The following is an 11,068-nucleotide window of genomic DNA, read 5'->3' as shown; positions in this document are numbered from 1 at the left end:
AAGAAGTCACAAGCTGGGAATCGAGTGTTTGAGTTCCTTCAAAGAACCCAGGAGGGTAGAGTAACCAACTCCAGGCACAGTGCTGGGAAGCCTTCCCCTGTCCGCACCCACGCGGGTGCTGCAGCGCGTAGGCCTTCTCTTCACCGCTAGGGCGTCCACGGAGCAACCCTCGTCCCGCCCGGCCCCCGAATCCGCAGCCCTGAGCGCGGGGCGCCGAGGGGGGCGGGGCGATGAGCGGGCGGAGGGCGCGGGAGGTGCATCCTGGGAAATCCAACAACATGGGGCGCCTAGGCTGCGGGCGCTGTGGCCGCCGCGAGTCCCGGCCGCAGGCGCCGCGGCTCTCCTGACGTCCGAGCCGAGGCCCGCCCGCCGCAGCCCGGTTCCCCCGCCCTGGCGCCCCCGCCCCCCGGCCGCGCCATGTGAGGGACCGCTCCCGCCACCGCCTCTTCCTCCCCGCGCCTCCCGTCCGCCCCCGCCGCCTCAGCCCCCGCCATGGACGCGCACTACGCGCCCGCGGGCTTCGCGGAGTCTCCCGCGCCCCCCGCCAGCGCCGCCACGCAGCCCGCTGCCCCCGCCTGGGCCTACGAAGCCCGGGTCCCGGCCGCCGCCTCCAGTCCCAGCTGCAGCGGCAGCAGTCCCAGCCTCAAGGCCAGGTAGAGGGGGTGGGCGCGGGGTCTCACTGGGCCAGGAAAGGCCGCGGATACTCCGGGGCCTGTGCCGCCCCTCTCGGGGCCCAGGCCGAGTGGGGAGCCTTCGAGGCGCCCTTCTTCGCTTTCCAGACAGGCGGTGGACCACTCCTGGCGGGTGGTCCGGGCTGGGAGGGGGCGCGTGGTGCAGGATTCGTGCCTGGGGCGGGTCAGGGCGCGCGACAGAAGGGAAGGTTGGGCGGGATGGAGGGGCGCAGTCACCTCTCGGTGCTGGACTCCCACATGGTAAAGTTTAAGCTCCAGTCTGACCTCGGTATCTAGGGAACCGGGATTGACTCCGGGGGGAGGCCTAGAGGGGCGCCGCGGAGCCCGGGGCAGTGACATTCCATTGTATTGGAATCTGGGTGGCCGACAATGTGTTGTTGGGGGCCTTGGCGGTGTGAAGGTGAGGGCGGTGGCAGGGGATGAGACGCGGGGATGTGAAGCGGGGCCGTGTCGCTGACACTAGGGAACCTGGGATGACTGGGCTGCAAGGGAACCCCAGGGCGGGACACGAATGCAAAGCAGGGGCTGGGTGACATATGTTTGAATTGATGGCTATGTTCCACGCGTTCAAAGTTGCTTTTGGGTTTCCTCTCCTTTTAACAACGGCAGGAAGTCAAGAATCCCTCTTGGCTCTCAGTGCCTGGGGGTGACTGAGTGTTGGGAAGCATTGAGGGCTGGTGGTCAAAGAAGGCTCTAAAGGTCGAAGACCCAAAGCATGCTTCTCCATCTCTGCTTCATTGTATAGTGCAGGGCTTCAAGAGTTCATCTTTGCTCCAGCATGGGCAACAGACCCCAAAATGTGGACTCCTGTTTGATATTTAAGCTCGCGAGAAATGTGTAGCAGTACCACACTTTGAAACGGTCCCATTGGAATGATAACTGGAAGGCGTGGTCTGGTTTGGAGGCTTTGGGAGTGGGGTATTTTTAAAGCCGCCTCCCCTGAACAATACTGAATCTAGTAGGTATAGTTTCTGACCCAAGAACAGGGAAATCCTGGCTTGTTAATGACTTCATCCTCAGCTACCAACAGGAAGCCTTGTACCTATGTGATCTCACCAGGTTTCTAAATGGTTTTAATGACACGAGTGAACTTTTATTTCACTTTACACATTATTCTAATTACCTTTGTTTTTATAAAAGTGCCGCTTTCATGATTTAGAATAGACGTGTAAAGAATTAACTAGTCTTTGTCTTAGATTGTACCTCGGAATTATTATGAAAGAAAGAAAAATAATAATGCTTCAACAAAAGAGTAATTATTAACCTCAGAAAAATGTTAGCTCTTTTGTTTAAAAAGAGCACGGATTTTAAAAAAGAAAGTGATTTTTTTCCAGTTTCGAGCTAACCAGAGACGCTGAGGTCTTTCAGAAATAGCTATAGTTTTGTGTTATTGTAAATAAACCATTTTGAAGAATTTTTAGGAAGGATATTAGGCCCTTCCTTGGTTATTTTTGATGGTAGTTTAACTATCATTTTATAGAGAACAGTTGCATTATCTATAATTTACAAATTAACTTTCTCTCCAGTGAACAGCAATGATGGGTAATGTCTAGCATTTTTTATATCTCAAATAATTTTTTTCTTTTTGGTGAATAACCTGAAATGCTGCTTAGTTATTGTCTGTTATTTCTTTGAGCAGAATACCTCTGTGGCAAAAAACAAACACTGGCTGGCCATATTTTCCAAATATTATCAGGGTAACACTGAATAACTACCCAAGAATGTTTGAAAACAAGTTTTAAAAGATTTTTGTTACTGTTTTTGTATGTTACTGTTACTTAAATGCAACCCCCACCCCTTGCTTTAAAACATTTTGGAGGGGTGTGGTCAGCTAAATTATAGCATAGAAAATGCAGGCTTTCCCCCTCCCCCATAAAACCTGCTTTGTTAACATGTTGTGTTTGGATTAGGCCATCTGTACAGGGCTGCTCACACTTCTTAATTGTACTTTACTTTTCTTCAAACCAGGCAAATGTCCTCTGATTTCAGTTATATCAGAAGTACTGTAGCTGGAGTGTGCCTTCAGAGTCCTTAAAGACCAAGCATTTCAAAAGCTTAATCATATTTTTACAACATTTAAGAAAGCTATTTCGTAATTCATGTATCAGTTGAATGTTTTTGTTTCTCTTTTGTGTCAGTTTCTTCTGAAGGTGCAAATGAACACTAGCTGTGATGATGCAATACGGATATTTATCCATAAAGAATTAGCCTGTCTGCCACCTTGTTTCCTGTAACTTACTCAGAAACTGACAGATGGTCATGGCATTCACTTGTTACTGACATGGAATCTAATGTTCTACTTTATGTCTTTGCTTGCTCCTAAAATGTGTTTTCGTCACTCAACAGGAGGTGCCTGGTGAATCATGAGTTTAAAACAGTATCTTCTTTGGTACAGCAGTTCCATCAGATGTTAGATTTTTCTATTTTTTTATTGGTTTTTTTGGTTGGTTTTGGTTCATTGGTTGGTTTTTGATCTTTTTTTCTCCACAAGGCTGTCCTGGAACTTACTATGTAGACCAGTCTAGCCTCAAACTCACAGAACTGCCTACCTCTGACTCCCAAGTGTTGGGATTAAAGGTGTATGCCATATTTGATTGTTGTAACACTTGGAAAATGATGAGGAAACTGTTTTTTGTTTTTGTTTTCTTTTAAAAGGATTTATGGAGAGGATTTTGGATTCTGAGTGTTTCTAACCTAGCACTTGGTAGTTACTTGTGTAGTTTTGGGCTAGGAACTGGTCTTGTTCATTTCTTCTTGTTTGTGCCCCTCATTTTTAGAAACCAAATAAGCAAATGCTTTGCTCATTATTATGACCTTTTAGGAGATTGTTTGGGGGGGGTTGTTTGCTTTTGTGTTTTCAATATGGATTCTATAAAAGGGAATAAATTCAAGGGATTAAGAAAAAGGCTAAGGTGCTCTTAAATTAGGGAGCTTTATAAATCATGTAAGTGAAAGATAATAGGACCTTGTATCAGTACAAATTGTAAACAAAGAGAAATGAAGGAATATTTAACAGTCCCAGGGCTAGACAAGCATGGAAACTTGCACCTGTAATCCCAGTATAGAAGAGGATTACTTTGAGTTCAAAGCCAGCGTCTTTTTTCCAGTGTCTCAGCCCCATAAAAGGCAGTAAGGCTTAGTGACTGCACAGAACTCTCAGGTTTCTGTACTGAGCTACTAGATGGCAGGAGGTGTGGACAAAGATGAGTCTGTAAGGAGAAATAGAGGTGAGATGGTATAAAAGCATGAGCTCATCACTAAATGACCTTTACTACTCAAGTAAAAGGTCAGAGAGATAGTGGAATATGTGACTAGGTACTCAAAGGAGGTTTGAGCTGAAAACAAATAAGGTCATCTCCTTTGAGATGGCATTTAAAAACACATCAATCCCAAGCTTTGAGTAAACATGAGGGATTAGTTAGAAGAGGAATTAAAAACTAGTCAAGAACAAGGAAAGTGCAGTGCAGTTGAAAGAAGAATGTACAGTCTACAGCAAAAAGGACATTGAAATAGGATAGTGCATTGTTTCTAGGCCAAGTCGGGAAAGCTTAACTGTCACATGGTGAATACCATTAGACTTAACATACAGCAGTGCGGTATTATGGCTAAACATAGAGGTTCTAGATTCACAATGCCCAAGTTTAAATCTCAGTCTCATGACTTAGAAGCTTTGTGACTGCAGACGTGTTGCTTAATATGTCTGTGCCGTAGTTTTCTCATCCATAACAGAAACTTAGAAAGAATACGTACTGTAGGGCTGAAGATACAGCTCAGCAGTTAAGAGCAAGGGGACTCAGGCTTGACTCAGTTCCCATCACCCACAAATGTAATTCCAGTTCCAGGAGATTGGATGCTCCCCTCTGGGGGACACTGTGAATACACATGATGCACATATATACAAGCAGGTACACTGATACTGGTAAAACTATTCTAGAAAAATCTAGTACAAAGGGTATTTGTGAAAATTGTGATGTGTGGCTTTAAAACAGTGGCTTTAAAAAATTAGCTCATGAAATAAATGATAGCTACAGCAACAATACTGTTTCCATGCATTAATACTTTTTGAACTCTAATACAAAGAAGTTTGTTGAAATAGTCTTTTGCTCATTTGGGATTGTCTTTACATATAAATTGTGATCTTATTAAGATCTTTTCCAAAAACTTGAAGGACACTCTAGCTTTAAAACTTTAATCCCAGCAATCAAGAAGCAGAGGCAGGTGGCTCTCTTAAGTTTGAGGCCAGCCTGGTCTACAGAGCAAGTTCCAAGACAGCCACGGTTACACAGAGAAACCTTAAGACTCACTCAGAGACTGGGAATGTAGTTCAGTGAGAGTAGATTGCTTCCCTAGCATGCTGTAGGCCATGGGTTCAGTCTCCAGCATCACATAAAAACCAGGTATGGTGGAACATGACTTTGTGTGGGATAAGATGAGGTCGGAGTGAGGGTATATATGCATCTTATTCTCTCTCCACACTGTAGCAGGGTTTGAGATGAAGAGTTTAGATATTTGATTATTAAAGAATAGGGATATTGGCCACTGCTTGTTGTCATATTTCCTTGCCACATTCTCTGGAATGAGTACTAACTAAAGAGTATCTGCCATAACACACATGTTTTTTCTTTTGTTCATTAAATTGGTGTCTGGTTCCTGCTGGATAGATGAGGTAATGTTCCCTTTATCATCAAATATATATCTTTTCAGTGAAAGCTCCAGAAATGTAATGACTTGCATTCATTCACTCATTAAAATGTACTGAGCATCTGAGTTCCCTGATACTAAACCAAATTCTACAGGGTACTGTAGAAATAGGAAAGACACTGTTCTGCCACTTAAAGAACTTGTGATCTACAAGAGTGATAGGGTAATTGATATACCTGTTACTTCCGCTTGGCTTCTAAACGCTGGCTCGAGCCAGGCTTAGAGTTCTTTTCTTCTCCATTTGTTCTTGCTGAACTTGATGGGAATGAAGTGACATTCAAATTTATCCCTTTGTTTTTGCATCTAGCACCTAACATCTTCATGTGGATATTGAATAGGTGTTTTAAACATACTAATTCTAAAACATGATTATCTTTTCCATCTTAGTAAATGCTGCCACTGTTTGCCATAATCCTCACAGGAACTATTGTAGTTGTTTCCTGTTGCTTTCCTTGCTTCTACTTTAGGCTCTCTAAATTGTGTTTTATTTATTTCATATGTATGAATGCTCTGCAAGTGCGCATGCATGCATGCAAGCCACATGCATGCAGTGCTCTTAGAGGTCAGAGGAGGGTGTAGGAAGAGTTAGAAGTAGTTGTGAGCCACATGTATGGATACTAGGAATCAAACCCAGGTTCTACAAAAGTAGCTAGTGCTTTTAACTTCTGAGCCATCTCTGCACTCCTACCCTATTTTAGTAGGTATAGAATGGGTAGAGTTAACTTTTCAAAACTCAAATCAGGTGATGCAGCATCTTAATTCAAACTTTTCAGTGTAACTCAAGGTCAGACAGTCAGATCTTTGGCTTCTGAGACCCTTTGTTGTCTGAGCCTCAACTAATTCTTAGGTCTTATCACATGTTTCCCGTGTTGCACCATTCCTGAAGTCAGGTTGGCGTTTTTCCTCCAGAATCATGCTGAGGTTATGACTTCTGCTGGCTGTTCTTTTCACCTGGAGTTGTCTTTGCTGTTTCTGGACGTTTCAGCTCTTTCCCAGGTGTTTTCTGACTGCCCTGATGGAGGGGCACAGAACAGGTTAGTAGTTCTCAACTCTGTCAGAATGTAGTTTTTCTTCCTATCATCACCGTCTTTGAATTAGTTTTACTGGTTTTCCTGTAACTTTTTAGGTTTGTACTTTTTTACCATCTCACTAGCCCTACCACTACAGTGTACATTTCACAAGACCAGGGTTCTTGTAGTGATTGATCCCATAAGCTAAAGTGTAACAATGTTTGGGTTTGTATTTTGACTTAGTTTCATTATGATTTTCAACAAATTTTTTATGCCTTGGTTCATTTTTATAGTGTGAGGACAGTTTGGATTCTTTTTTTCTTTGTCTTTTTTCTTCAAGATTTGTTTGTTTTTTTGTATATGAGTATGCTGTCTTCAGACACCAGAAGAGGGCATCAGATCCCATTATAGATAGTTGTGAGCCACCATATGGTTGCTGAGAATTGAACTCAGGACCTCTGGAAGAGCAGCAAGTGCTCTTAACTGCTGAGCCATCTCTCCAACACCGACAGTTTGGATTCCTAAGGACTAAGTAAAATAACTTAGAAAAGCATTTATTTAGAGCCATGTCAGGGTATAGAACAGTGCACACAGCAGCATGTATTACCAACACTGATGCAAACATCAGTTTGGAGTGCCAGCAAACATCTAGGTATACACCTTAGGGTGTTTTGTGGGGGGGTGCGGGGGGGAGAGGTACCAAAAATGGCGGGGGGGACTTACAGGGGAAATTATTTCTATTTAAGATGATGTGACTCTTTTGTCAGTTAGACTGTACACAGACTGTTAGTGTTGCCTGATAGAAAGGGATTAGCACAGAGGAGCTTCCAAGAGCAAGTGTCCAAGAGGAAGGACGTGGACTTTGCTCCTCAAGTTTGTGTCTGGTCTTTGAACTGACATAGCATTGCTCTTGTCACAGTCTATCAGCCTGTGCTGACTCTGGTTAAGTACAATCATGAGAGAGAGACTGTATATAAAGGTATGTTTCACTGTGGCTCACCAGAGTTACATTGCCACAGAGTGAATATTAGATTTTAGAATGCTTTAGAGTTTAATCTCTGTAAAGTTTAGAGAACTTGAAAGAATCTTATAGAAGGTTGATATTGTGAATGAATTGGTTTATTTTAAGTCTTATTTTTACTTAATATATGTATGTCTTGTAAGTGTTTGTATGTCCCTTATGTGAGGATGCCCTTGGAGCCAAAGCAAGGTGTCAGATCCACTGAAGCTGGAATTTAAGGCAAATGTGAGCAGGTCCCATGTGGGTACCAGTCCTCTTAAGAGCAGCATGTGCTCTTAAGCTCTGAGCTACCTTTCCAGCACCATCACCACCAAATTTAAATAAGTTTTGCTAAGTTTTTTTTTCCTTCTTTGCAATGTTTTTACTTTGAAGTGTTTGTTCTTAGATGGCAAGACCAGAGAAGTGTGAGTTCAGAAGTGTGTATAGAGACAATAAAGGAATATCAGAGATAAAAGATTTTAGTAAGTAAAATATATTTATTCTCAGCCCTTAGCTGAAAATTATAGCATTTATTAAGTGATAGATGTCAATGCACTAGCCTAATAATTTTCGTGTGAGTGTCTGCTTGCATATATGTCTTTGCACCATGTGCATATGAGACACCCTCAGGCCTGAAGAGGGTGTTCAAATCGTCTGGAACTGGAGTCACAGGTGATTGTGAGCTGCCATGTGGGTACTGGGAATTGAACATGTATCCTGGAAGAACAACAAGTGTTCTTAACCGTCTAACTCCTGTGAATTGGTTTAATAAGATTAACTTCTTGGCAATTCATTACAGCATTGGTTAGAATTGGCCTTAGAACTAGGAAACAGCTGTGAAATAAGAGGCATTGTACCACGTTAGGCAAGAGGGAGGTGGTAGAGTTTTCTTGTAATGCTGGGGTAGAAAGATGAGGATGATGGGGCAGTGAGGTGGCTCGATCTGTGAAGGTATTTGTCAGCCTGATGACCTGAGTTCAATCCCCAGATTGGTAGAGAATTGACACCATGTGTGCCCTATGCTACATTAGCCTCTTCCATAAGAAAAAAGAATTATTCAATGAATGAATGAACAAAAAGATAAAATTACAAGGGGTTGTTGGCAGCAAACATATTAGAAGGTAAGAGACAGGTATACTTAGATTAATTTGAGAATTTCATACAGTGTGTTTTGATCATGCTCATCATGCACCTTCCTCAACTCTTTTGAGAAAGGGTCTTACTATATAGTCTGGCCAACCTGGAAATTTCTACATAAATCAGCTGGCCTTGTACTTAGAGATCCACCTACCTCTGCCTCTCAATTTCTGGGATTAAAGGCATGTGTCACTTTTGTCTTTCTAAAGGTATATTTATTTTTAATGTGTGTGCCTGAGTGTATGTCTGTGCACCACATGTATGTGGAGGCCAAAGAGGGCCTTCCGTAGAACTGCAGGCATAGTTGCCATATGGGTGCTTTGAACTGAACTGAACCTGAGTCATCTGGAAAAGCAGCCTGTGCTCTACATACTAAGTCTTTCCAGCCCCACAACCACTGTTTTTTAAGTGACAGAAATCGTTCATAAGTTTGTCAGCATTCAACTAGAGGGTGTGTGTGTGTGTGTTATAAAAACGTTTGTATTCATGTCATTGTGCATGCACATTTGTGTACATGGAAGCCAGAGGTAAATGGTGTCTTCCTCTATCACTTTCTGCCTTAGTGTTTTGAGACAGGGTCTGTTTCTGAACCTGGAGCTCATAGTTCAATTATCTGACTGGCTAGTGAGTCTAGGGATCTGCCTGTTCTGCCTCCTACAATGCTGAGGTAACACATAACATGCCACCAGGCTTGACTTTTGTGGGTGCTGGGAATCCAGTTTCTCATGCTTACATACCGAGTACTTTATCAATTGAGCCATCTCCCTAGCCCCCAAACTGTTTTGAATTATGTATACATTGAATAAACAAGTGCTGATATGGAACACTTTCTTACAGTACATGCTGTACAACTCTTGTAGGCATTTAAGATTCAGTAGCAGGGGTTGGAGCGATAACTCAGTGGTTAAAAGTACTGGCTACTCTTTCAGAGGTCCTAAGTTCAATTCCCAGCAACTACATGGTGGTTTACAACTATCTATAATAGAATCTGATGCCCTCTTCTGTCTGATGCTGTCTTCTATTGTGCAGGCATACATGCAAATAATGTGCTCATATACATAAATAAAGTATGTGTTACCCTGTGTCTGGCAAAATTCTTTGTCCCTGTTGAGCTTAACTTCCTAGCCAGTAGGGAGGCAAAGGGACAATTAAGTAAAAACATTTCCTCTTTGAGAAAGTAGCTAAGGTAAGTAGCCCATGCAAATGTCCTAAGGCAAGGAGTTTGACAGTTACCTTCCCTGATAACAATCTTACTTGTCCCTCAGAATCACCTGAAGGACTTGCTGAACACACTGGCTGCTGGCCCTTCTCCAGAGTTTCTGAATTAGTACATCTGGGATACAGCCCTATAATTTGCATTCCTAACATATTTCTAGGTGATTCTATTGCTGCTAATTTAAGGACCAAGCTGAAAACACTGATGTGAATCTTATCTTTCTTGGCAACTTGTTTTACAGAGCTTTCCTGACCACCAAATTTATCTTTAATTATGTGTAGCTGTCTGCATTGTACATATGTGATTGCAGATGCTGTAAGAGGTGTCAAAACCCTTGGAGCTGGAGTTACAAAGTGTCATGATCCTTGTCTGGTGCTGGTGGTGGCTGTGGTAGCACAGGCCTTTAAATCCCAACACTCAAGAAGCAGAGGCAGGCAGATCTCAGAATTCAAGGCCAGCCCAGACTTCAGAGTTCCAGAATGGTCAGCCCTCTGCCACTTAAGAGCATTATGGTCTTAGAAAACTTAACTTTCCTAACCGTGGCTACACAAAAGAATAAAAATATAAACAAATTCAGCCAGCCAGTGGTGGTGCAGGCCTTTAATCCCAGCACTTGGTAGGCAGAGACAGGCTGAGTTTGAAGCCAGCCTGGTCTACAGAGTGAGTTCCAGGACAGCCAGGGCTACTCAGGGAAACCCTGTCTTGAAAATCAAAACAAACAAACAAACAAACAAACAAACAAAAAAAACCCAAATTCAACCTATGACCCTCCTGATGTAAGTGCTTGTCAGGCCCTTTGGAAGAGCAGCAAGTATTGTTAACCTGAGTCATCTCTCCAGCCTCACCCTACCTAGAACTTAAATAAACCCTTACTTACTTTGAAGTGTGTGCTCTTAGATGACAAGACCAAGAAGTGAGTGTTGGGGTTTGTCGAGAGACAGTAAAGGATGCTCAGAGATGAAGGCTTTAGTGAATGACATATTCTCAGCCTTCAGCTGAGAGCCATAATGGTCATTAAGTGCCAGCTGTTGTGCACTACTCTAGTAATTTTTGTATATGTAATCTCAACTTCTCTCACTAACTGCGATACCACTGTTAACCAGTTTACAGAGACTGAAACTGAAGCATAGAGGGATTAACTTTCCTAAGACATGATGCTGTTAGGTGGCAGAGGCAGTATTTGAACTCTGGAAATTCGATGTGGGAGAATATGGTGTTAATCATAAGGTATTCTAGTTCTCCAGAATTCCTTTTGTGAGGTTGAGGATATAAGATAAAGTAGATAAAGCAGAACTGTTTTTTTTTTTTTTTT

The 11,068-nt window shown here is 43.0% G+C and overlaps 1 protein-coding gene across 1 annotated transcript in view; it reads left to right on the top strand.

Annotated features, from left to right (window-relative positions):
• Window positions 1-562: 562 nt before the first annotated feature.
• Window positions 563-11,068, top strand: part of Qser1 (glutamine and serine rich 1) — a 64,481-nt gene continuing 53,975 nt past the window's right edge. The window contains exon 1 of the mRNA XM_028767107.1: window positions 563-653. The gene's annotated coding sequence lies outside the window, so the exon portion shown is untranslated. The remainder of the gene's footprint in view (window positions 654-11,068) is intronic.

This window comes from Grammomys surdaster, unplaced genomic scaffold, assembly GCF_004785775.1.
Source record: "Grammomys surdaster isolate TR1022 unplaced genomic scaffold, NIH_TR_1.0 170, whole genome shotgun sequence".
Lineage (NCBI taxonomy): Eukaryota > Metazoa > Chordata > Mammalia > Rodentia > Muridae > Grammomys > Grammomys surdaster.
Note: the sequence above shows the minus strand (reverse complement) of the source record. Positions and strands in the feature narration are given on the sequence as shown.